Genomic DNA, 23,008 nt, shown 5'->3' on the forward strand with positions numbered 1-23,008 from the left:
AGCCCAATCCCAGGATTCTCTGCTGGTCCCGAGACAGAGCTGGGTCTTGAGTCCTGAAAGTTGCCCATAGTAACAGGCCTGCCTTGGCCACAGGTGAGTGTTTTGGGAGAAGGTCAAGGGCAGAGAAGAAGGTGAACTGTGTGAGAAATGCTCTCATCGTCATGCACCAACTGACAGGTCAGAGCACTGTGTCTTAAAGTGTGGATTCCAGACCATCAGCAGCAGCATCACTTGGGAAAATATTAGAAATCTGACCGCATAATCATTTAGAAAATCTGAGCGTGAGGTGTAGCCAGCATGCTTCATGCCTGGGCAAGTTAGAGAGCCCCTGTGTTATTACTTTTTTAAAGATTTATTTATTTATGCATATAAGAGCTGGGGTGTAGGCCAGAGGTATGGGGGTGGGGTGAGAGGATTCACCAGAGACAGAGTGGGGAGCAGAACAGGCGGATCTACTGAAATACACTGCTGAGGGAGCAGAGGGTGAGACAGGAAAGGTCTGCTGTGCCATGTGGGTCACCTACCTGGCCAGAGATCGAACTCGTGCTGCAGTGGCTGCAGATGGTTTCATAGTGTTGAGACTTAACCCCTTGTGCCACAAGGAAGGCCCTGAGAGCTCCTGTATTAGAGGGACCAGAGCAGTAATTCTCAAAGTTGGTTGCTAAATTGAATGCCCTGAGTGGGTGGGGTTCTAGTAACCTAATACCTGAGATGATGCCCTATAACAATTAGATGGAAATCTCTGAGACTGGGATCCAGGCATCAGCATTTTTTTAAAGCTCCCTGCCTGATTCCAGTGCACCACCCAAGTTGAGAATCACTGGGATGGGCACAGCAGGAATGAGTTGAAAGTGTCTCCACCTCATCAAATCCTTCCCTGTCCTTTTCCTGTTCCATCTCGCCAAACTCAAGAGACGACTAAAAACACTCTGAAAATGCCCCACTGCGGGATGATGCATTTGTTGTGTATCTGTTTTGCCACCGTCTAAATAGGCGCTTGTTAATACCTTGTCATCATTTCTTCTTTTCCAAAAGCCTGTGTTCCTGGCTGGTAGGCACAGGCTGGCTGGGACTTGCTTGGCTGGTGCTGGGCTCTTGTTAGCTGAAAACGTGCTGCGGGGGCCCTTGGAGGAACTGCTTCCATCCTGCAAACGAAGGAATTCCCCAATTCTCTGCAAGGGAGCTTGGAAGTTTTCTGAATGTTTCTTTGAACCTCATCTGAGAAGGTCCTGGGGGTGACTTTATAAAAATGGGGTTCTTCCCAGGAGAACATCACTATATTATTTGACTCTCTTTTGGATCGCTGTCAATTCTGTAACCAATGTATAGACACAGAGTGGGGAGAATTTTAAAATGTTTTTGTTTCTAAATCTGAAAATGACTAGGTCACGTGTGCAAGTTCTAAAGGGGTCTGCCCCCGAGGAAGCTCCCGAAATCACAGCCTGTCAGCACACAAAGGGGCTCTGAGAGCAACCTTGCAAACTCCTTCATTTTAGCGATCTGGCAACCGAGGCCCAAGGAGGGTTAATACTTGGCCCAAATCACATAGCAAATTAGTGGCAGAATGAACACCAGAAACCAGATCGCTCAACCCCCACGTGGGTGTCCCCTACCCATTACATTGTGCTGCCTCTTAGATTTAAAAATTTTTTTTTTTTCTAACAAGGGCTACCTTTCTTTTCCCTCACTCCAAGGGTTTTATTAAGGAAATATCCGCTTTATTTTTAAGTGGCTGATAGACATCCATTTAAGAGGCATCCGTTAGCTCTCCGGCACGGTTCTGAGGATGTATTAAGTTATTTTTCTATAGATTCTGGAAAACGAGTCTGTGAAAATATAATGCAGGGTAATGAGATGTCAAAAGTCATGGAAATGAGCGCATCTGAGTCTGGTGACAGAGACTCTGAAATTGGCTTTGGGATTTTCCAGGGTTTTTGGCGCCCTTGCATTGTTTAGATTTTATTAGTTGTTTAGTAATTTACGTGAAAAACCCAAAATAGCTACATTTTTCCACTTCAGCTCATGGCTCAAGAGACCGAAGATCTTTTTGGAACCCTTTAACCATTTACTACACCTTTAATGGGGGAAAAAAAGATTCAAAAATTCTTTTATTTACTTTTTCACATGTTTTATATTTTCTGGATTTCTTAGTGGCAGCTGTAAAAGGGGCTTTCCATGTGATCATTTCATTCAGTAATTTGTCTAAACTGAGGCCTTTTCCCTTTTTTCTAATGCCTGCCCAGCTGTCACTGCTGCCTGCTAAAGTGATTTTTCTCTATTATGTTGTCACTTTACACTCCCACAGGGCCCGGTCCTGCAGGCCCTACATGCATGGAGCTTGCATTAAAGTCCTTGGAAGCTTTAACGTTGAAGAATGTGGGTTTGGGGCCCAGAAAAAGGGCCTATTTTGAAACCTCTGCTACTCCGACCCACATTGCAGTGAAAATGCCAGCATTCTGCCTTATCTCAGATCTCACCAGATTGTTGATAAGAGGGTCGCTGATACCACCGCTGTGGGAAGACTTGGGGGGCAGAGGCTGCGTCCATCCACAGAGCTGCTCTCTAGACTTTTTTATCCCCCCACATCTTCCTCCACTCTGACTCCACCATTCAAAGTTGGTACCCAAAGCAGGAAAATGAGGTACCACAAGGGAAATAAGAGCGTATGATATCGGGTTCAGTGTTTTCTGAGCGCAGACGCCTTGTCCAGTGAGGAAACAAATTCAACAAATGTTTGGGGAAGGTGAATTTTACTTAATGAAGGGAAGCGCCTTGGTTGGGGGAAGGTGATGATCGATGGGAGGGTTCAGAGTTATTTTGTTCATTTTCTTCTGAATTGGTCCTGCCTACTCACAATTGAGATGCTTAGGGGATAGATTTAATTGCAAACAAATCAGGATCAAGTGATTCTTGGACCTGAAATGTTCAATTTTATCTTTTTTACATTTTATTTCTTTAAGAATCAAAAGTGCTACCACCAGGAAACCTTCCAGGAATGCTACAGGCTTCCCCATCCTGGCTTTCTCATAGTTCTCTGAGCCTCCCAATGAGTCTGTGACCCATCAAGGCTCCACTGACAGGTTATTATCGAGAAAGATGTGCATTGAGCTGAAAGAAGAGGAAGGAATTTTCCCCTCTGGAGGGAGTTCTCTAGCTGAGCTTAGGACAGTCGGGTTCCTGAAGGCTTTGTGAGACTCTGGGTGTACACACAGGGTCAACCTAGGACCCAGGGGACAGAGGGACACCAGACTGGGAGTAGAGTGCCTTTCTCCCAATCCCTCAGAGGCCTCCAGGTAGCTGGGGTACTGAGAGTCCCCATGTGGGCACCAGGTCGGCCCTGAAGAGGTGGTGGGGCCCAGCAGAACCTCACTTTGGGCGCTGTGCTGAGCACTAGAACCTGCCTGGGGACTAGAGAAAAGAAACTCCACCGACTGATTCAGGAGCTCCTGTTCCCTTTAGAGAGAAGGCTCAGAAATCGCTTCTCTGGAGTGAAGGATGGGCCTGCAGTAACCAGTGTCCCCCCGTGCACACCCACCTCTCTCACCCCCAATCACGTTACCCTCGAGTCACTCCTGGCTAAGGCTGTGGGGCTGTGCCCGAACGACCTCGCACACTTCTAACCACTCTTGATGCTAAACATCTTGCCACAGGGAAAATCCCTCTGTTGTTTTAAATATTTATCCATGTTTCTAGAGCTGTTGACCCTGAACTTCCTGCTCCTGAGGGATCCATACCAATCTGGGGCTGTTTACATGCTGTTTGATGCAGACATTTTGCTGTAGATGGTCCAGTGACACCATGAAACGAGTTATTTTAATGCACTTAAGTCTACGTGCCTTATGTAGTGAAGCCACAGGATATTTTTTTTTATGTTTATCTTAGACATTTTATTTATTTTTTTAAATAAATTTTATTTTTATATTCCCCTTACAATTGCAACCCCCTTATTTTGACCCCAATCCCTCCCCTCCCCACCCCCCACCCCCTGTATAGTGTCTCTGGTTCATAGTTGTTTGTTGATTTTGATTTTTTTCTTTCTTATAGTTATTCTTTTTCCTGGTCCCTTATGTAGGTTTTCTAGATTCCTGCTATGAGTGGGACCATCCGGTATTTTTCTTTTTCTTTCTGGCTTATTTCGCTGAGCATGATCCCTTCCAGCACCACACAGGATAATTTTTTGAGGCCTCTTAATATGACTTGGACTAGTCCATGAAAAAATGAAGAACCAAGGCATGAAAGAATGTTGGTCTTGAAATCAGAAAACCGGGTTGACTGGTTCTGCTATTTCTAGCTGTCTGTCTTGGGGCAAATCACTTGAACTAAATCTGTTTCATCCATTATACAGACCTTCTCGAGTTTGTACAAAGGTCCAGTATTTTACATGCAGATCATATACAGACTTACGTAAAGATATATATGATATGTATGTATAACATGTGTATGTTGCACAAGTATCTATTATACATTGCAATGTCCATTCTAGGATCTGTATATATTATATACATATAGTCTTATATATACATTTTGGACAACTTGAAAGTATCAGCCTGCACGTATATTTGGAATTATTTTTGAGATGATTAATGTGGTTCTCACAATTTCTGTTTCGGTTCTGCTGGAGCATGTTTCCAATGACGTTTGAATTTTAAACAAGAGGCACTGTGATATAATAGCTCAGTTGTTTTAAATGGACTGTCCCTTTTCCTCTTGGGGAAAATGAAAGTAACAACAGAAAATCATCTCGTATGCATCTCTATTTCCAACTTCAATTTACTAGGTAGGCGCAGGAACAAAGAAAAAGGTAAGTCGATCAGCTGTAAAGGGAACTGTGACCTTCATTCATTTTTACTCTCTCTCTCTTTTGTGGCTGAGGAATGATAATAATAAATTCTCTTTCCTTGCCCATTTCAAGACAGAGAGATTTGAAGGGTGTTTTATGACTTCAGCTTGTCTCAGGCCAATTCGAGGCACTAGCGATGATGAAAAAACCCTTGAAGGTGATTAGCATAAATGAATGTTACTTTGTTAACTCTGATGGGGTCCTAATCAAGGCCGATTCTCCCTTTGGCATTGCCCTTTGGAGGGTGCGGCAGGTGCTCTCCCAGATGTGAAGACAGTCCCGCTCGCTCCTGCCCTGCTACCACCCAGAACCTTCAGCTGCACTAGTTCATGGCTGACTGAGAACCACTCAAGTGTTCCTTGAGCCACGCACCCCGCAGCATCTAATAAAATCTCTCCCTCCCCAGTCCTGCTCTAGGAAAACAGACATGCTATGAGCTTGGAAAGACTCTTCGCGGCCCGGGATGGGCAGAAGACACTGGTGATTTGCTCCCTGGTGTCGCTGCCAAGAGAAAGCAAACCCTGCAACCTGGGGCCATCACTGTGAACAAAGCTTCACCTTTCCCTAAAGAGGGGGCCCCTGTGCCGTGTAGCTTGGCCCTCTCCCCCGGCAGGTGTGTGCTTGCCAGCAGGCCCGTGTGCAGGCGAGGAGCAAGTAGGAGCGAAGACTGACAGATGAACCTAGAGAGACAAAAAAACACCCTGGATCTGTACTTAGCAGGGGATGCCATGAAGTGAAAAACCAGCACCCAAGTGTTAGAAGCGCTGAGGTTCAACCCTAACTGGAGTGTCTCTTGGAAATGACTCATCCTTTCAGTGTCCTGTAGCCCTTCAGAGTGGTTTGAAACTTCCAGGGACAGCTCTGTTTTGTGTAGAATTGCCTTGTAGTTTATAATATGCATGTGGACGGAAGAAGGTGAGCTGTAGTTAGTTTGCAAAGCATGGACCATTGATTTCCCCAGTCAGGCTCAACTGAAAGACTTTGCTAATGGACCCCCCAGGTTGGGCATGTGACCACGATAAGCTGTCAAGCTGCCTGTCCTGGAATTTGCACTGGTTCCTGAGCCACATGAGGACAGAGAGAACTTGGCAGTGAGAACTTGGTCTCCCCAACTGCCCCGAAGACACTGCCTTGGACCTCCTGTTCTTCCCGGGGTGCCAGTTTCCATTTTCCTTCACTTCTGTAAGTCAGTATTCTTCCAATAAATTCCCTCTTTGGCTTAAGTGAGCCCCAAATCACAATTGATAGAACTTGTAAGCTTTCTCAGCTCAAAAATTGTACACCGAAGACTCTGAGGCTTGGCCTGTTTTTCCTGTGACACTTTGGGGTTCATGGGAATGATATCTTCCACCTTGAGGAGAAGGGAGGAGACGCAGCAGAGGTCTCTGGGGCAGTCCTTAGTGTAAGGGTGTAACTTTTTCAGCATTGAGGAAATGGTAATAACGAAGCAGCCCTCTTGGAGATTCTTGACTCACAGGACAAAGAAGTGATTGAGGCTGCAGTTCTGGAACCAGTTTACCTGGCTTCATCCTGGCTCTGTTGCTTCCTTACTCTGAGGACACCGTGTCTCAATTTTTCCATCTATAAGATGGGAACAATTATACAATCACCCCCATGGGCTCTTCTAAAGGTTGAATGAATTGAAACACACAACTGAGGTTGTCCTGGCACAGAGCACATGCTCATCAAATGTTTGTCATTGTTGTTATTATCCAGATGTAGACCATGCTTCTGTTACCACCAAGGGAACAGACCCAGAGTGGACAATCAAAGCCGGGTTTCCAGAAAAATAAGAACATTTTTAAATATCAAAGAACAAAAGGAAGGAACTGCTATTGCTGATGCTCAGAGAGATGTCCTCATGGCCATGTCTTCTTGCTGGAGGAAAAATTTCTTCATAACATTGACTCTAAATGGACTTCCATTTGGCAGAGGAGTTTCTAGCCAAGGTTTTCTTCAGCTGCTAGTGAAGCAGCCACAATGGGGGAATATGGCTGAGTACAGGGATGGTCTCATGAGAATTTTGCTCAACTGGGGTCCGTGGGGCCGACACTGAGCCTACGGGTGCTCCCATTTGTGAGAGGAAAGGACCGACGCTGAGGGCTTCGGGAGGGCATAGGGATTGATGACAAACAGCCATGTGTACCCTGCAACATCTATGTAAAAATGTCTACTGGCCCAGCAATGACAAACTACTCACCTTGGCAAAACAGGCATGATATTCATTTGGAGGCTTGCTTCTAAGAAAGATAAATCCCCCTGTCACTGCACAAAGAGATAAGAAAGACCGGATGACAGTTTTTCATTGATAAAAGATTCTGTCTGTATTTTAAAAGAATTTACTTTCTTCCCCTCTACTGATACCCACATGAGTTAAGGCAGAGATACACTATCTTTCATGTTTTTGTCAGAATGTGTTACTACTGCGGGTGGCAGTGACTCAATTGCTGCATTTAGTGATGGCTCCCAAGAAGCCTCCAGGACTGCATGGCCTGAGCTGCAGGACCCAGTTGAACAACCTCCAGAATGAAGACCGGAAGCGTTTCTGGCTGGAAGGGAAACTAACAAGTGTTCCCCTAAAACCAAATTGGTTAGCTGTAGGTGAAGATCTTTCTAGAAATTAGTCATCCCTAAGAGAAGTTTTCAACTATGCTGCTGACTAGGGTGTTTCTGAAAACCTTGTTAGGGAGACACTATTGCACAATTATTAATATGAGATAAGCAGCAATCTAATTAATTGCCCCAAGAGGTAACACTGCAACACGAGGTTGAGAGGAAAAGAGGGGTAGCCATTTGTCAACTTCCTGCTTACAGGCAGGGCAAAGAGGAAAGTTGTAGACCTCTTGGTAGGTCTAAATCTGAGTGATCAGACACAGTCCTTATAGATATAGAGAGATCTGATCTTAATTTGGTTTCCTGGGTGGACTTTTCTATCGGGAAGGGGATGTGTCGACCCGTTGACATAAATGTTCCAGTCTGCTTATCATTTTTACTTATTAACAATAAGTTAAACTTCATAGCAACTCAAAGAGATAGGAACTCATTAATTCCATTTTAAAGATTATGAAACTAAAGTCTCCCCCTTGCCCCCGCCATCTTTATAGCTTTCAGGAGTAGGATTTATGGTCTCTGTTTGACAAGGTGAAAACTGTCAGCACCAGTGGGTGAGAACTGGGTTGGGCAGTCAAAGCCTTGAGTTCCAAGCTCCACCTCTGACAGCTGAGCAGCATTTCTGGCCCCACCTGCTCTTCTAGCATCTTGCCATTACTTGTTAAGGGGTGAGGTCTATTTTCCCTCCTCTTGAACTGGGGAAAGACATTGGGGTGCCGGTGCAAATCCAGTGTGGTGGAAAGGAAGCTGTCGGACTTCCAGGCTAGACTGCAGTGTTGATGCAGCTTCCATGAGCTCCTCCCTCCCTGGAGACCTCTCCCTTGGGATCTCAGCCACCTCACTCAGAGGGAGACGGTGTGGAGAGGTCCCTGTATCAGGGCTCTGAGGCTTCCAGCTGACAGTGGCATCACACACTGGACATGTGCATAATCAAGACCTCAGCCCATTCTACTGCCCTGCTTTGGGGGGGGTCTCACAGAGGGGGACCCAAACATTGTGGAGCAGAGGAAAGCAGTCCTTGCTGAGCTCTATCAACATCACTGATCAAAGCCATCCACAGGCTCACATGCAGCTTCTTTGCTTGGCAAGTTCGGGGTGATCTTTGACAGACTCATAGTGAGGCATGGCGCGTTAACTCTTCAAACAATAGTTTCTTCCCTGCAAAATGGGAGGGAAAGCAGTAGCTATGTCATGGGTGATGGCGGGGCATTCATGCCTGCATTGCTCAGGAGTCCTCCTGTGGCATATTGATGGCTGATGCTCATGTAGCCCTCAGGAGGGCCGACACTGTCCATCGCCCTTTACACATTGTAACTTTCAGTCCTCACACCAACCTCATGATGTGGGCGCTACTTCAAAATAATTATTTTATTGAGATGAAATAGTACAAAGTTGAACATTGAAAGTGAACCATGCACTGGCCTCCAGTACATTCTCTGTGCTGTGCAATCACTGCTTCTGCCTCCAGAGCATGCTTGCCACCCCACATGGACACATGGGTACTGCTCTTAGACCCTGCACCTAGATGAGGACATTGAGGCAAAAGGAGGTTACATTTCCTGCCTGTGCTTGCCTGGATGGCACAAGCAGGCCAGGATCAGGACACATGTGGGCCCTGGGCCCTGGTCTTCCCACCACACTACCCTGCCTGGAACTCATGCATGTCAACAACTCACACAAGATCCCTGCCCAGGGCTGCACAAGCACCAAGTGGCCAAGTCTAGATAGCATTATCTCCAAAGCTTGAGCTCTTTCTGCTGGAACAAACCTTACTTTGAACTTACCTATCAAGTTCCACGAGTAACTGCCATATGGAAACACTGCTTTGGCATTCCCAGGCTGATCACCCAGTAAATGCCCCCATGGGCAGACCCTGAGGCTTCCCTAATAGCAGCCTTCCCTTTCCTGGTGCAGATACCTATTGAGGTTGCACTTGAAATGGCCCACTCCACTCACATCCTCCTGGCGACATTGATCTACCTGGAGTGGAAAATATGAGCTGCTGCCCCGCGCTGAAACAGTTCTTTGGCAGAGAAAAGAATCCCGGGTCCCAAACTCATAATTCTTTTACTCTGTGGCCTACCAAAATATTTGGATAATTGTTCTGACTAGGGCCATCCAATCTGGGGCGCCTGGCCCCTGGTGGTTTTCCTGTAGCTGCACACTCTGTGTGCAGAGAGAGATTTACAACCTTGACCTTGGAAACTGAAAAGCCTGCTGCCCTTGGAAGAAGAGTTCTCTGCTCTACAGACTGTGGATCTGATCGCCTTTCCTTTCTCTTGCTGTGTCAACACTCCTCACTAGCACACTATATGCTTTACAACATGAATTGAGACTGGAGGATTGTGCAGATTCAAGGAGCTGTGAAATGTTATGGGTGTCATCTCCAACAGAGATGACAGCCCATTCTGCCTGGGATGGGTGGGGTGGGGTGGAGTGGAAGTGGTCTACAGAGGCTTGGAAGCCCACGGAAAAAAGGTGAAATACCACGAATTGCAGAAAGCATTTCAAGTGGGACCTGACTGGTAAGTGTCAGCTTAGCCAAGACAGTGCACGCTCCTGACATCTGGGGCTGCAGGGTGTAGGAGAGGCGTGGCTTCTTGGTAAACTTGGGCCTTAAACACAGGCGTATATGCCACTTGTGAGCCGAACGCCCAGTGTGCTGAGAATAGCCACGATGTGTTCTGCAGGGAGACACCACAGCTACTCTGTCACCAGCAAAGCTTTGCCTTGCTGTGGTTTTGCTTTCTCCAGCAGCCAAGGGTCTGCACGCTGCTAGCCAATGCCAGCTGGACAAATTTGGGATTTGGATTCCATCAGAACCCGGTCTGAGCCCTGCTTGTGTCATTTACTGGTTGAGTCACTAGGTTACAGTCTTTCTTGGTCTGATCTCATTTTTTTCAGCTGTATCTTGAGACTAATAACACTGACTGTGATTTTGAAAAGGATGTACGGGTTGCCTGTAAAGTGCACTGCTTGGAGTCGAGCTCGGCACTGGGGCGTGTGGCATGTGCAGGGACATGGAGATGTCTTGAGCACGAGTTGAGCAAGATAATTAGACCAACACTGCATGTAAGCTTGGCCTTCGCCACACCCTGCCCTAATCAACTGGGCCAGGCGAATGTTTACTGGGGATGCTGAGTTTCTACAAACTTTTGGTTAAAAGAAGTGACTCAACATCACTGTTTTATTTTGGTGACAAGTGGCAACTCCTCAATTACCTTGTCAATCCAGTTTGCTTTGCCATTTTGAGGCTGTGCTGGCATCCCGAGGCGTGATGTTGGCAGGTTACCATCATAGTTGCCCAGTGGAGCTGCAGTTCAGTAACAGAAAAGTGTTTCATTTTAACTATGAAATTTAACACAAAGACTACAGCTGCTCAACTGGGCAGTGACAGTGTATATTAATTTGATTTGTCTACATGCAATGCACCATGCCTAATGTTGCATGCTGGAAGATTCCAGCAAGTCATGTACCAGCATTGTGATCATGAGGCCCTTGGGGGGCCAGCTTGGTGTGTGTCTGCGCACCCTGCAGCAAAGAAAGCTGTGAGAGCCAGTCTGTGCAAGAGGAGGAGGGGCGTGTTCTGCTTGGGATGGATGTGGGCTGGGCTTTCCAGCCCAAGAAGGTGGCCCTTCTGGTCTCCACCTGCTTGTCACCAGGTGTTCGATCCACTGCAGGGCCAGGACATTACTCTCAAGTACACACAGTCTTTGGAGTGAGAATGATTGGCTCATAGCATGCTCTGCTTGGAGAGCCAATGTCCAACCAGAATTCCTGAGAACACCACCCTTACATCAACTGATATCCTTGTGAAATGCATGTGGAAATAAAATTATGTGAGCGTGTCCCTGTGGGGAGTATGTGTGTGTGGTGTAGTATGTATTAAGTGTGGTGTATATGGTAGGTGTGTGATGTGCGGGGTGTATATATGGATTGTGTGCATATAGAACAGTGATAAGTGTCAAGTATATTCATGTTACAGGCATGTGAAATACGTGTGCATTCATGTCGCACATATGTGAGGTGGATAGACGAGATGTGTATTGATACATGTAATATGTAACACTGTGGTATGTGGGGTGTGTGCTCACGTGTGTAGTGAACATGTATGTGGTGGTGTGTGTGGTCTCTGCTGTATGCAGTGTGTGTGCTGCGTGCGTGTGGTTTGGTTCTCACTCACTGGGATCAGTGATGTAGGTTCATCACAGTCACTACACAGACAACTTTGCTTCTTCGCCTGTCACCTCAGATAGAAACTGTGGAAGGCAGAAGGGGAACCTCACCCATAATCCCACACTCCCCTCACTGCTGTGACAGTCAGCCCTACTCTTCTAGTGTTTACCGACTTGAATAAAGAGCATATTTGTCATTATCAGTGGGAGTTGGAAGTTGCGGATTATGGAAGTTGCACATTATGGAAGTTGCACATTATGATGATTTTCCATGTTAAATCGCTACTTAGCCTTTATAACTATCATGCCTAATGGCTGTATAATATTCTACCCAGCGCTGTGCCATTACTTAGACACACACGGTTCTATTGCGGTGGCTCTCAAGCTTTGCATATAATAAGCAGCCCCACCCTGAATCTCTCCATTCCACCAGGGCTGCCTCCTTGGCTGCCTTTAACTCTGAACTCAGCATGAACGAGGGCAGCTGTGGCTGGAGCAGCTACTCACTGCTCTGCGGCCCTGCAGGAGCCTCTGAGCACTCTGGGAAGTCCCCCACACCCCAGAAAACAAAGGAAACACACCTCTGGGAATCGTTGAGTATGGGGAGGGAGGCAAACACAAGGGTGAGCCACCAGTGTGCTGTGCCTAGAAGGGCCTGTGGGGGGTGGGGGACAGAGCAACTCACCTCTGCAAGGGGTCACCACAGCCAATGTGTCATCATCAGGTCCCTGTGTGGTGTGGGGAGCAGTGGGATGGGTGCCCAGTTCAACGGCCCTCCCCACCTCCCCAGGTGTGCTGCTGTATCCCCCACCCCTCCACAGGCCCTTCTAGGCACGGCACACTTGTTGTGCACCCTTGTGTTCCCTTCCGCTCCCCATGCTCAGTGACTCCCAGAGGTGTGTTTCCTTTGTTTTCTGGGGCATGTGGGACTTCCCAGAGTGCTCAGAGCTCACTGAAGGGATTTAATTTTGAGCTATAAAAGCAAGAATGGATTTCCTAAAGGACGGTGGCAGGATATGTGCTTGGACCCCTGGTTCTCAGGAACTGTAAGGCGTCCCTGTCACCAGGAGACTTGTTGCCCCGGCGCTGCCAGGCAGTTGGCGCTGGGTCTGCATGGGAGCTGCCCTTTCCTTGAGCTGCCCTAGGCATCCTCTGTCCTTGCTTACGAAGTGCCTCCGCCTGTCACTTTTCTAGCTCCCGCCTCCCTGACCTGGCCCCAAGCTTGTCCCTCTACACTCATCTCCTTCCCTACCTCTTTATTCCAAGGCCATTGCTGTCCAAAATCAGCAAATGTGGGCACCAACTTATTTTACAGCATGGCAGCCAGCTATTGTCAAGTGGGCCTTGCACACTGGAAACTTTGCAACCAGAAAGAAACTCCAGGGAGAGGAGGAACTGATGCCCTTCTGCCACTTCTGGCTTCTTGCCACGGTCCTAACAGGAAAATTGGGAAGAGTTGCCCCAATGGGGAGGTTGGCTGCCTGCCTGCTCTGGTCCTCTGCCCGTTTGAGCTGATCGGGCTCTGCCATCTGCATACTGTCCAGGAAGGAGATAACCATTAGATTTCCAACCACAGCATCTTTCTCCACCCACTGTCCCTCTCTACCGAGTCTTTCCCTGCACTCATTGCCCTTTACTCTAGGGAATAGTGTGCAAAAGTGTGGCAGAAGGTGTCTGTATCTAAAAGGGACTTCCTTTCCCTGGGTGGGCAGTGCGGTGGCCAAGGTTGTCTGGGCATATAACGCTGAGGTTAAATTCTTTATCACTTACTAGTTGTTTGGCTTCACTCTTCTAAAACTTAGTTTTCTCACCTGTAAGACTGGAATAATACCTACCTCAGAGGGCAGAAAGCATGTAAAGCATTTGGCAAAGTGCCTCACACATTACTGCTATTTACTGATAGAGGTTATTTTTATTTGAGCCTTATGTCTTTATCTTTTTTAAAGATTTATTCTTTATTTATACAATGGCTGGGGTGCAGTCAGAGGCACGGGATGGTGAGAGGATTCACCAGAGACAGAGTGGGGAACAGAACAGGCAGACAAACCAAAAGCACTGCTGAGGGGAACAGTGGGCGCGACAGGAGAGGTCTGCCATGCCATGTGGGAATCTCCTTAGCTGGCCGGGAATCGAACCTGCACTGCAGAGGCTGTGGACAGCTTCACAGTGCTGTGCTCAACCCGCTGCTCCACCGGGGAGGCCCTGAGCCTTATCTCTAATGAGGAAAGAAAGTATTTCAGGGGATTTTAAGCTTCAGCAGCAGATTCTGAAGTGTGTGTGTGTGTGTGTACACATGTATATCCCTGACATGCATGGGCAGTCATTGAGAAATTTCTGAAATCATTCAGTCTTCTCAGTATTAATTTTATGCTACCCATTTCTCATGCATGGCAATTCTTTTTGCCTGTCATTTAGTCTTTAATGAGCTAGTTGTATATTTCTTTTAAGGCTGGTGCACTCCATGACCATGCGTCTTGCTTTCCAAGTGTCTATGTCCCTCCTTTGCAATACCCACTCCCCCTGCCTCCCACCTCCTGGATCTCCAGGGCAGTCAGAGCACAGAGAAACCAGTGTTTAGGGAATAAGGGCAATGTTGCTGGCAGGGCAAGAATTCTTTGGAGAAAGAAGTCTTTTGGAAGGCAATTTGATCAAAACTATAGAAATTAAAAATATGTTCATCTGATTATTCCAGGAATCTACCCTAAAGAAGATGGACACACTCGGCATAAAGAAACTGCAGCATCTTTTGTCGGGGTGGAAAACTGGATTACAACTTAAGTGTGTCATTTGGAAATGGTTAAATACACAGTACATGTGGTGGGATACTATGTAGCCATGAAACAGGTGAGGCTGATTTGTATGTGTTGCCACAGAAATCTCACCTGGATGATTACACTGGAGGAAAGTAGGAGGAAGAAAGCAGAGAATCGTGCGGAGGAAGAATGACTGCCCTCAGCACTGTGGACAGTTGCGTCCCTGTCAGGCAGGGAAGCAGGAACACAGAGAGTCATAGAATAAGGAATTTATAGTGGGAGTTAGTCCTTACACAGCTGTGGCAGCAGCTGACTAGGACACGGCTCAGGGGGCGTGTTGGAAGTTCTGGAAGCTGGAGTCTGTAGCTGCTGGAGTGAGGTTGCACAAGGGATCCCCAGGGTAGTCTACTTGTCTCTGTGAGCTTACAGCGAAGCATCTGGGGGTTCTCTGAAATCACTGCTCCCCGGCCGGCTGCCAGGGGGAGGGTGAACTTGAAAAGGAGGGAAGAGGCCAGTGCTCTTGCTCTGTCATTGGACCTCAGCAAACCTCAGAACATTATGGGGATGTTTCACTTGGCCTCTACATCTCAAACAACTTTACTTTTTGCCAACCCTGACCCAGGACCATATAGGGAAGGTGGTTCTGAGATTTAGGGTTCCCAGAGTGAGCAGGCTGATGGTAGAATAATCCAGCACAATGGTGTTTACCTCTGAGGAGGGGAGCGGGAGCTAGGTGGGCAAAGGTTGCTTCTATGCTGTGCTCTGTGCCGTGTAAGCTTGCTCTCCTGAGTCATTCACAGTGAAAATGTACATGTGGAGAGCTTGTATATGAAAGTGAAAAAAATAAAAATGCAAGTCTTAGCTTTTTTGCAAACCCTTAATGGACTTATCCTTCCATAGAATTCCTTGCTGCTGATTTACCCGCCCACCCCCACCCCATGTGACTTCCTCCCCCATGAGGTTGCCAATGATTTCACTTGTTAAAAAACAGGGAGCAAGAAGGTAGGGGTGTGTGTGTATGCATGCATATGCACGAGTGTGTGTGTAGAGTGCGTGGGCATATGCACACACGTGTACATGTGTCTGTGAGCCTGTGTGCGTTGGGTATGTGTGAACCTGGGTCTGATTTAGTCCTGGCCCCTTCCCATCTATTCATGGGCCTTTGACCTATGCCAAAGACACCCGGGAGACAGAATTGCCCAGAATGAGGATTTGGTGAGAGAAGATGGAGACATAAGCTCCCTGGGAGATGAAACTCAGGCAGCGCACAGGGGGGCTTTTGTTCCATTAATTTTTATTGGGAGAGGCTCATCCCTGCTGCTTTCTACTGCTCCCGCAGGCATAGAGCCAACTGTGTGTGCTCCTGCAAAGGCCTCTTTTGCATTTGACTCAGGAAAGTAGAAACAAGGTTGAGATGCTGCATCCACACTGGAAGCCACGGTCCAGACCCTTGGCTCACTCATTGCCTGGAGGGTCTTGGGGAGTGGGTAAAGGGGGGGCCAGAGATCAGTCTGGCACCCCATTAGTGGAGAGCACTGTGCCCCTGTCTGGGACGGGTATAAGACGAACTTGGTGTTATGGCCTCATGTTCCCCCCTGAGCACCATCCCTTGGCATTTTCCTTTCCTAGGTGAGCAGGTCTCCATGTTCAGGAGAGACGCCTTTTCCTGGTGGTGGCCCAGAGTGCATAGAAGATGCCGAGTGATCTGCATGTGCAAGAACCAGGGCACAAGCCGCTGGCCCATTTATTCCTCATACACAAGTAAGCTCTGTGCCTGGGTTTTCATCTGGTCCTCTCCGAGCCCCTCTTCCCTCCCTCTGGTAGCACACGCCCCTGGAGGTTTGCCAGCTCCAGGCAGCAGGGGCAGAGTTGCTGGCTCAAAATCTCCAGCACCTGCACAGTGGCCGGCCTGGAGTAGCGCTCCCTCCACATTTTTCAAATGCCTCAGCTCCACCCCCCACCTTTATTTTGTTTTATTTTATTTATTTTAAAGATATATTTTATTTATGCACCAAGATCTGGGATACAGGCCAGAGGTGTGGGGGTGAGAGGATTCACCAGAGACAGAGTGGGGAGCAGAACAGGTGGATTAACTGAAATACACTGCGGAGGGAGCAGCGGGTGAGACAGGAGAGGTCTGCTGCGCCATGCGGGTCAACTCCCTGGCCGGGGATCAAACTTGTGCTGAGGTGCCTGTTGATAGCTTCATAGAGCTGAGACTAACTCCTGTGCCACCAGGGAGGCCCCCACCCACCACCTTTAAACCCCATTTCCTATTCCTTCTCCACTTGGTTGCTTCTCCCATCATGAAGGGTTCTATTTGTTGAAGCTTAAGGCTCCAGGCATGCTCCAGCCTGCGGGTTTCTGTGCTGGCTATGTACTGTCCCAGGAATGCTTGCCCTATAGTTAGTTGCATGAATGAACCTCCCTTAGCCAGGAGGAGTCACTGTACAACAGCGTGGGTGGGGGGGGCAGACACTCTGTTCTAGTTGCCCCACGCCTCTGCCCATATCTCACTTGTTGGCCAGGCTGTCCCCTTTAAGCAGCAGGCTGTCCCCACCTGCCACTCACACTGACATCACACCTTTCAGTCGCCTCTCCTGCATGGCATGATCCCCACATACTATGGAATTCACTTTTTATTTATGTCTTTTTGCTTATTGTTTGTTACTTCCCCACCCTATTTGAAAAATAAGCCCTTTGAGGGCAGGGATCCTGGTCTTTTTAGCCACTGATATATCCTAAAGGTACATAGTAGGCTTTAAATATTTGTTGTTCTTTGTTGAAACTGATGGACAATTTTGGGTGAAAATAAGTAGAAAGGACTTCTGGTCGAGTTAGCACTAAAAGGAAAGAAGCTGGATTCCAGCATTTCCTGGAATTCCTGCATGGAATGTGTCAACACGGAGATAGGACGCTGTAATAATCAGGCTAATACTTGCAGATAACACTAAGCGCCCAGCGCCCGCCATTGTAGCGCTGGCTTAGAAGTCACCAGCCTTGCGTGGGGCTGCACAGCGACACACTGAGCGAGACAAGCAGATAGCATTGCTCTCATTTTGCAGATGAGTAAACAGTCAAGTGGAAACAATGCCCCAGATCACACAGCTAGTGAGTGACAGGTGGAGCTCAAGCTGGGTGCTCTCATCAGGAATCCCTTCCTTTTTTTCTCTTTCACAGACTGGCTTCACAGACAGGCTGTTTCGGGGAGCCACTTGGAGATTTCAGTCACAGTAAATAGGTTAAGAAATAGCTACTGGGAGCATAAGGTTGACTTTGTACTGTAGGTCCATCCAAGGACAGTTTGTCAGCCTGAGTTTCCATTTCTAGATGAAAGATTTTCGAATGGGGTAGGTGGAATTGTCTGCAGGTGTTAGTTAGCGCTTGGATTGCATAAACAACATCACTCACTGTCACTGTGGAGGGTGGGCTGTGTCACTCGCAACCAGCCTGATTTGTCTGGGACTTTTTTTGGGGGCAGCATTCTTTGAGTAGAGGTTCTTGTTGGGAGCAATAGGGGAGACATTTGGGAATGTCTGGAAACGCTTTGTTGTCATATGTGTGGAGAGGGTGCTACTGGCTTCTTGTGGGTAGAGATCAGGACTCCTGCTGATCATCCTCCAATGCAGCAGGCAGCCCCACAGCAGAGAATTACTCATCCCTGAATATCTACAGTGCCCAGGCTGAGAGACCTTGCTTGAGAGCAAGTTGGGACTGATGGCTGCTCGTCATGCCCTTGTTTTTCTGTATCTCTAATTCTTTTCTCCCAGAGGGTGTGGGGTGAGGCTGGAAATCTCTCTTTGCAATGATTCTTTCTTGGGAATTAATTGGCAGAAGGCACAAGGAGTTACAACCTCCCACGGCCACCAGCTCACCACCTGCTATCACATCAGTCAACTTCTGCCTACGCCAAGCCCAAAGGTAGAGAGCTCTCGGTTGGACTGCAACGTGGGTCTGCCGTCTGCGACGCCCTCCCTGAACTAGGAGGAGTCGCTGTACAACAGCGTGGGCAGGTAGATACTCTGCTCTAGTTGCCTAGAAGCCCGGGGCATTTCATAACCCAACTGAACTCCTTGGCTTCATCTGGAGCTCTGACAGTTCTCTGGTACTGCTAGAAGCCCTGGGGATATTTGCTCTAACTCATCCAGTTGGTATTGAAATACTTTCCAAATGAAAGATCATACTGTCAGCTACTACTCTCGAAATTAACATACGCCTGCCAGTGTTTGCTTCCCTAACCAATCAAATCAAGTCACAATCTCTCTCCTATGCGCGTTCTCCATTTCTCGATAATATTGGAAAATGGGCTGTTACACATATTCATATATTCACATGTATAAATGTTAGTAGAATGTTAGGACTGGAAAACAACTTTAAAGATGATTTATTCCCACGCTATGACTTAATAAATGAGGAACCAAAGACCCTTAAGCAATTTAAACTATTTTCTGAGACTCCAGAGCTCGTAGCAAACCAGGACTGGAGCCATGGTCTAGCAAACCCCTAGCTAGCGGTGCACTATTTCAGCTAGTCAAAGATTAAAAATAAACTATTCGCACTAGTAGGATGGAGCTGTCCCTTCATTGAGTGAAAATGATTTTGAAAATGTTATGTTTACAGATCTGTTTCTATCGCAGAGATGTGAGGCTCAGCCACTCATCTTGCTAGCGAATGCCATGTCTTCCACTTAGGAACTTGATACTCTCTGCCTTTTCTCTTAGCTCTGGGGAAGTTGCCTTAGTCTCCTTTGTAGGCTCTTTTCTCTCTTGCAGTCTTTAAATTTTGGGGCTCCATGGTGTTACTTTGGGGTCCATCCCCTTTGCACCTCACATATCTCCATAGAGGACCTCAGTCCCTTCCTTGCAGTCAGGTGCCACCCAACCCAGGTCTTTTTTTTTTTTTTAAATAAGTTTTATTTTTATATTCCCCATACATTTGCAATCCCCTTATTTTGACCCCAATCCCTCCCCTCCCCGCCCCTCACCTCCCATAGAGTGTCTCTGGTTCATAGTTGTTTGTTGATTTTGATTTTCACTTTCTTTTAGTTATTCATTTTCCTGGTCCCTTATTTAAGTTTTCTAGATTCCTGCTATGAGTGAGACATCCAGTATTTTTCTTTTTCTTTCTGGCTTATTTTGCTGAGCATGATCCCTTCCAGCGCCATCCATGTTGCTGCAAATTGCATGTGTTTATCTTTTTTGAATGCTGAGTAATATTCCATGGTATATATGTACCACATCTTCTTGATCCAGTCATCTATTTTTGGGCATTTGGGTTGTTTCCAAAGCTTAGCTATTGTAAACAGTGCTGCTATAAACATAGGGGTGCAGGTGTTCTTTGGAATTGATGTTTCTGTGTCCTTTGGGTAAATACCTAGGAGTGGAATTGCTGGATCATATGGAAGCTCTATGTTTAGTAGGTCCAGAAATCTCCACACAGCTCTCCATAGTGGTTGGACCAGTTTGCACTCCCACCAGCAGTGCAGGAGAGTTCCTTTTTCTCCACATCCTCGCCAACATTTGTTGTTGCTAGTTTTTTTAATATGTGCCATTCTCACTGGTGTGAGATGGTATCTCATTGTAGTTTTGATTTGCATTTCCCTGATTGCAAGTGACGTTGAACATTTTTTCATATGCCTGTTGGCCATTTGTATTTCCTCTTCAGAGAAGTTTCTTTTTAGCTCTTCTGCCCATTTTTTGACTGGGTTTTTTTCTTTGTTTGTGTTGAGTCTCATCAGCTCTTTGTAGATTTTTGTGATCAGTCCTTTATCATTAGTCCAACCCAGGTCTTTTTTGATGATGGGTGCCCAGTTTAGCCCAAGGTGTTGTCAGGGGAGTCCAAGCACCGGTAGGAAAGGCAAGATCACTGCAAAAAAGCAAAGCTGGAGATGGGCTTGCTGATTGTTCACATTAGGCTTGCTGATTTGGACTATTCACTGGGTAGGAGCCATCTCTCCTCCTACCCCCCGCCAGATTCTGAGCTCCATCAGGCTATTCATTCACCACAAACTTAGCAGAGTTCCCAACCAGGTAACACACAACTAACAAATACGTGAATGAGTGAATGCGGGAAAGGGAACTCAAGTTGCTTCTATTATTAGTATATTGGATCTTCTTTAGTGATTTACCACCCAACAAAGGGATTTTTAGCCTTGGCTTTGTGTCAGAATAAGTTTGGGGACTTTTTTTTTTTAATAGATAAAGACATTGTCTTCAGGCTCCTATAACAAACATATCATAGACAGGGTGGTTGGTAAATAATAGAATTTTATTTCTCACATTTCTGAGGCTAGGAAGTTGAAGATCAAACTTCCTGAAGATTCAGTGTTTGGTGAGGGCTCACTTTCCCATTCATAGCTGCCTCTTTTCTTGCTGTGTCTTCATGTGATGAAAAGGACTAGATATTTTTCTGGTGTCCCTTTTATAATGGTGCTAGCCCTATTCACGAAGTTCCACCCTTATGACTAATCACCACCTAAAGGCCCTGACTCCAACACATCAGGAAGTTGGTTTCAGTCTGTGAATTTTGGAAAAGATAGAAGCATTCAGTCTATAGCCAATGTCAAGGCCTGTCTCCAGACCTCCTGAATCAGAACCTTAAATATGGAGTCTCGGTGTTTGTGGTTACAGGAAGCTCTGCTGATTATCTTGTTGTCTGCCTGACTAGCAACCCACAAATTACCTACTGGGCGATTTGTTTTTCTGAGAGGACATGTCTTGTGTATGCAGTGGGAAAATAGGAGCCTCTTTATATTCATCACTCCTGCAACACATCTGTGATAGATTTCTGCTTTACAACCCAATACAACCATCGTTTATCCAAGTAATATAAACTCTTGCTATCATTTTAAGTATGTTTTTGAATGTTGCATTTTTGCTGATCCACTAGTGCAGGGGAATCTTGGATACCTACATTATTCATTATTAAAAGTAAAAGATTGATTTATTTAGCCCTTTTAGATTCAAGGATCACAATAATTAAAAAAAAAAAAAGATAAATATTTCTACCCTGATCATGCATTCCTTGGGGGAGATAGTCAATAAGCAGGTTAATAAAATATGACATAGAATATGATTAGATGGTCATAAGGGCTTTATTAGTTATTGTTTGTTGCCCCAAAAGTGAGAGGCTCAAAACCACAAAGTTTGTCACAGTTACTATGAGTCAGGAATAGGGGAGTGGTTTAGCTGTATATTTTTGGTTCAAATCTCTCATGAGATTGCAGTCAATATATGGGCTGGGCTACAGTAAGCCTGAGACTCGACTGGGGCTGGACCATTCACTTTGTGTGGGTTTCCTATGGCTGTTGGCAGCAGACCTCTGCTCCTCCCCATGTGGTTGCTAGTGTGCACTCAGGATGCGGCAGCTGACTTCCAACCCAGTGCACGTGATTTGAAAGTGAGCACATGCAATGAAACGTGGTCACAGCAGAGTGTAGCTGGAGATAAAAACCAGTGAGGCCACGAGGTGTACTGGAGCAGATGGCGGAGGGTGTCTTAGACCATTTTAAGGATTTTGGCTTTTCCTTTGAATGAAATGAGTTCATGGAAGCTTCCCAGGGTGATGTCTTTTTTACTCCATGGAGAATAGCATGTAGGGAGTCAGGGATAAGAAAGAGACCAGTTAGTAGCTCTTGTAATAATCTAGATGAGAGAGAATCATGATTTGGCCTTGAAGGGTGTGGGGGTGTGTATGTGGGTGAATTGCAGAAGATGTGGTAAGGAGTGACTTCATGCCTGTTACACAGTTACCCCTTGTAGAATGTGGGTTTGAATCCCAGGAGTCCATTTATGTGAAGACACTTTCTATCCAGGGATTCCACAGTCATGCATTCAACCATCCTCAGATGTTGATTGGTTGAATATGTGAATGTAGACTCCTCGGGCACAGAGGGCCTGCCTGAAGGAACTTGAACATATTGAATGCAGAATCCTTGGACACAGAGGGCCTGCCTGAAGGAACTTGAGCATCCCGGTAGCTTCAGGAGTGGAGGGGACTGAAACCAATCCCCTTTGGACACCAAGGGATGACAGTCGTTATGTTTTTGGGGAATCAAAAGTTTTAACTGATTTTCAACTGCCTGGGGGTTGGCATCTCTAACCACCATGTTGTTCAAAGGTCAAGTGTAATTTGCAGCTAATGATTCAAGATGTGTTGATAGATCCGCTACGGGGTGTGAGTGAATTAAAAAACAAAATTAAGGATCAGATCACTGCAAGGGTTTTGGCTTGTGCAACTGAAGAACAGAGTTGGCATATGTTAAGATATTAAGGAATTAACATTTGTCTCAACAAGCTTGATGTACACACCTAACTCAAACTTCTTTTGTGAACACAAATCTTTTCCCTGTGGCATTTTAAAATGAACATGAAAAGTCAAAAGTAAACTATGATTATTGGATCTTCTGGTATCTATTTTTCCAATTAATAGCCAAAAAGCTTAGAAAAGAACATGGACTTTATTTTTATTATTCATCATGTTCAGGAATCTAAGAGTAAGGAAAATGATTAGTAAGGGATTACCAATGTCCAAAGTTCCTGAACTAGTGAGCTTTACTTGGATGTTGGGCAAAAAGGAGATAATTTGGATAGAAAAATAATCAATGTGTGTGAGAAAGAGAGATTTACACA

At 46.3% G+C, this 23,008-nt stretch overlaps 1 long non-coding RNA gene across 2 annotated transcripts in view; it reads left to right on the forward strand.

Moving 5' to 3' along the window:
• Positions 1-14,388, forward strand: part of LOC119254852 (uncharacterized) — a 39,199-nt gene extending 24,811 nt beyond the window's left edge. For both annotated transcript variants that reach the window (XR_005127379.2, XR_005127380.1), the window contains exon 3: positions 14,318-14,388. This is a non-coding gene — a long non-coding RNA (uncharacterized LOC119254852). The remainder of the gene's footprint in view (positions 1-14,317) is intronic.
• The last annotated feature ends 8,620 nt before the right edge of the window (positions 14,389-23,008 follow it).

The sequence above is a fragment of the Talpa occidentalis genome, unplaced genomic scaffold (assembly GCF_014898055.3).
Source record: "Talpa occidentalis isolate TD23 unplaced genomic scaffold, MPIMG_talOcc4v2.1 talOcc4.3, whole genome shotgun sequence".
In the NCBI taxonomy this organism is placed as follows: domain Eukaryota; kingdom Metazoa; phylum Chordata; class Mammalia; order Eulipotyphla; family Talpidae; genus Talpa; species Talpa occidentalis.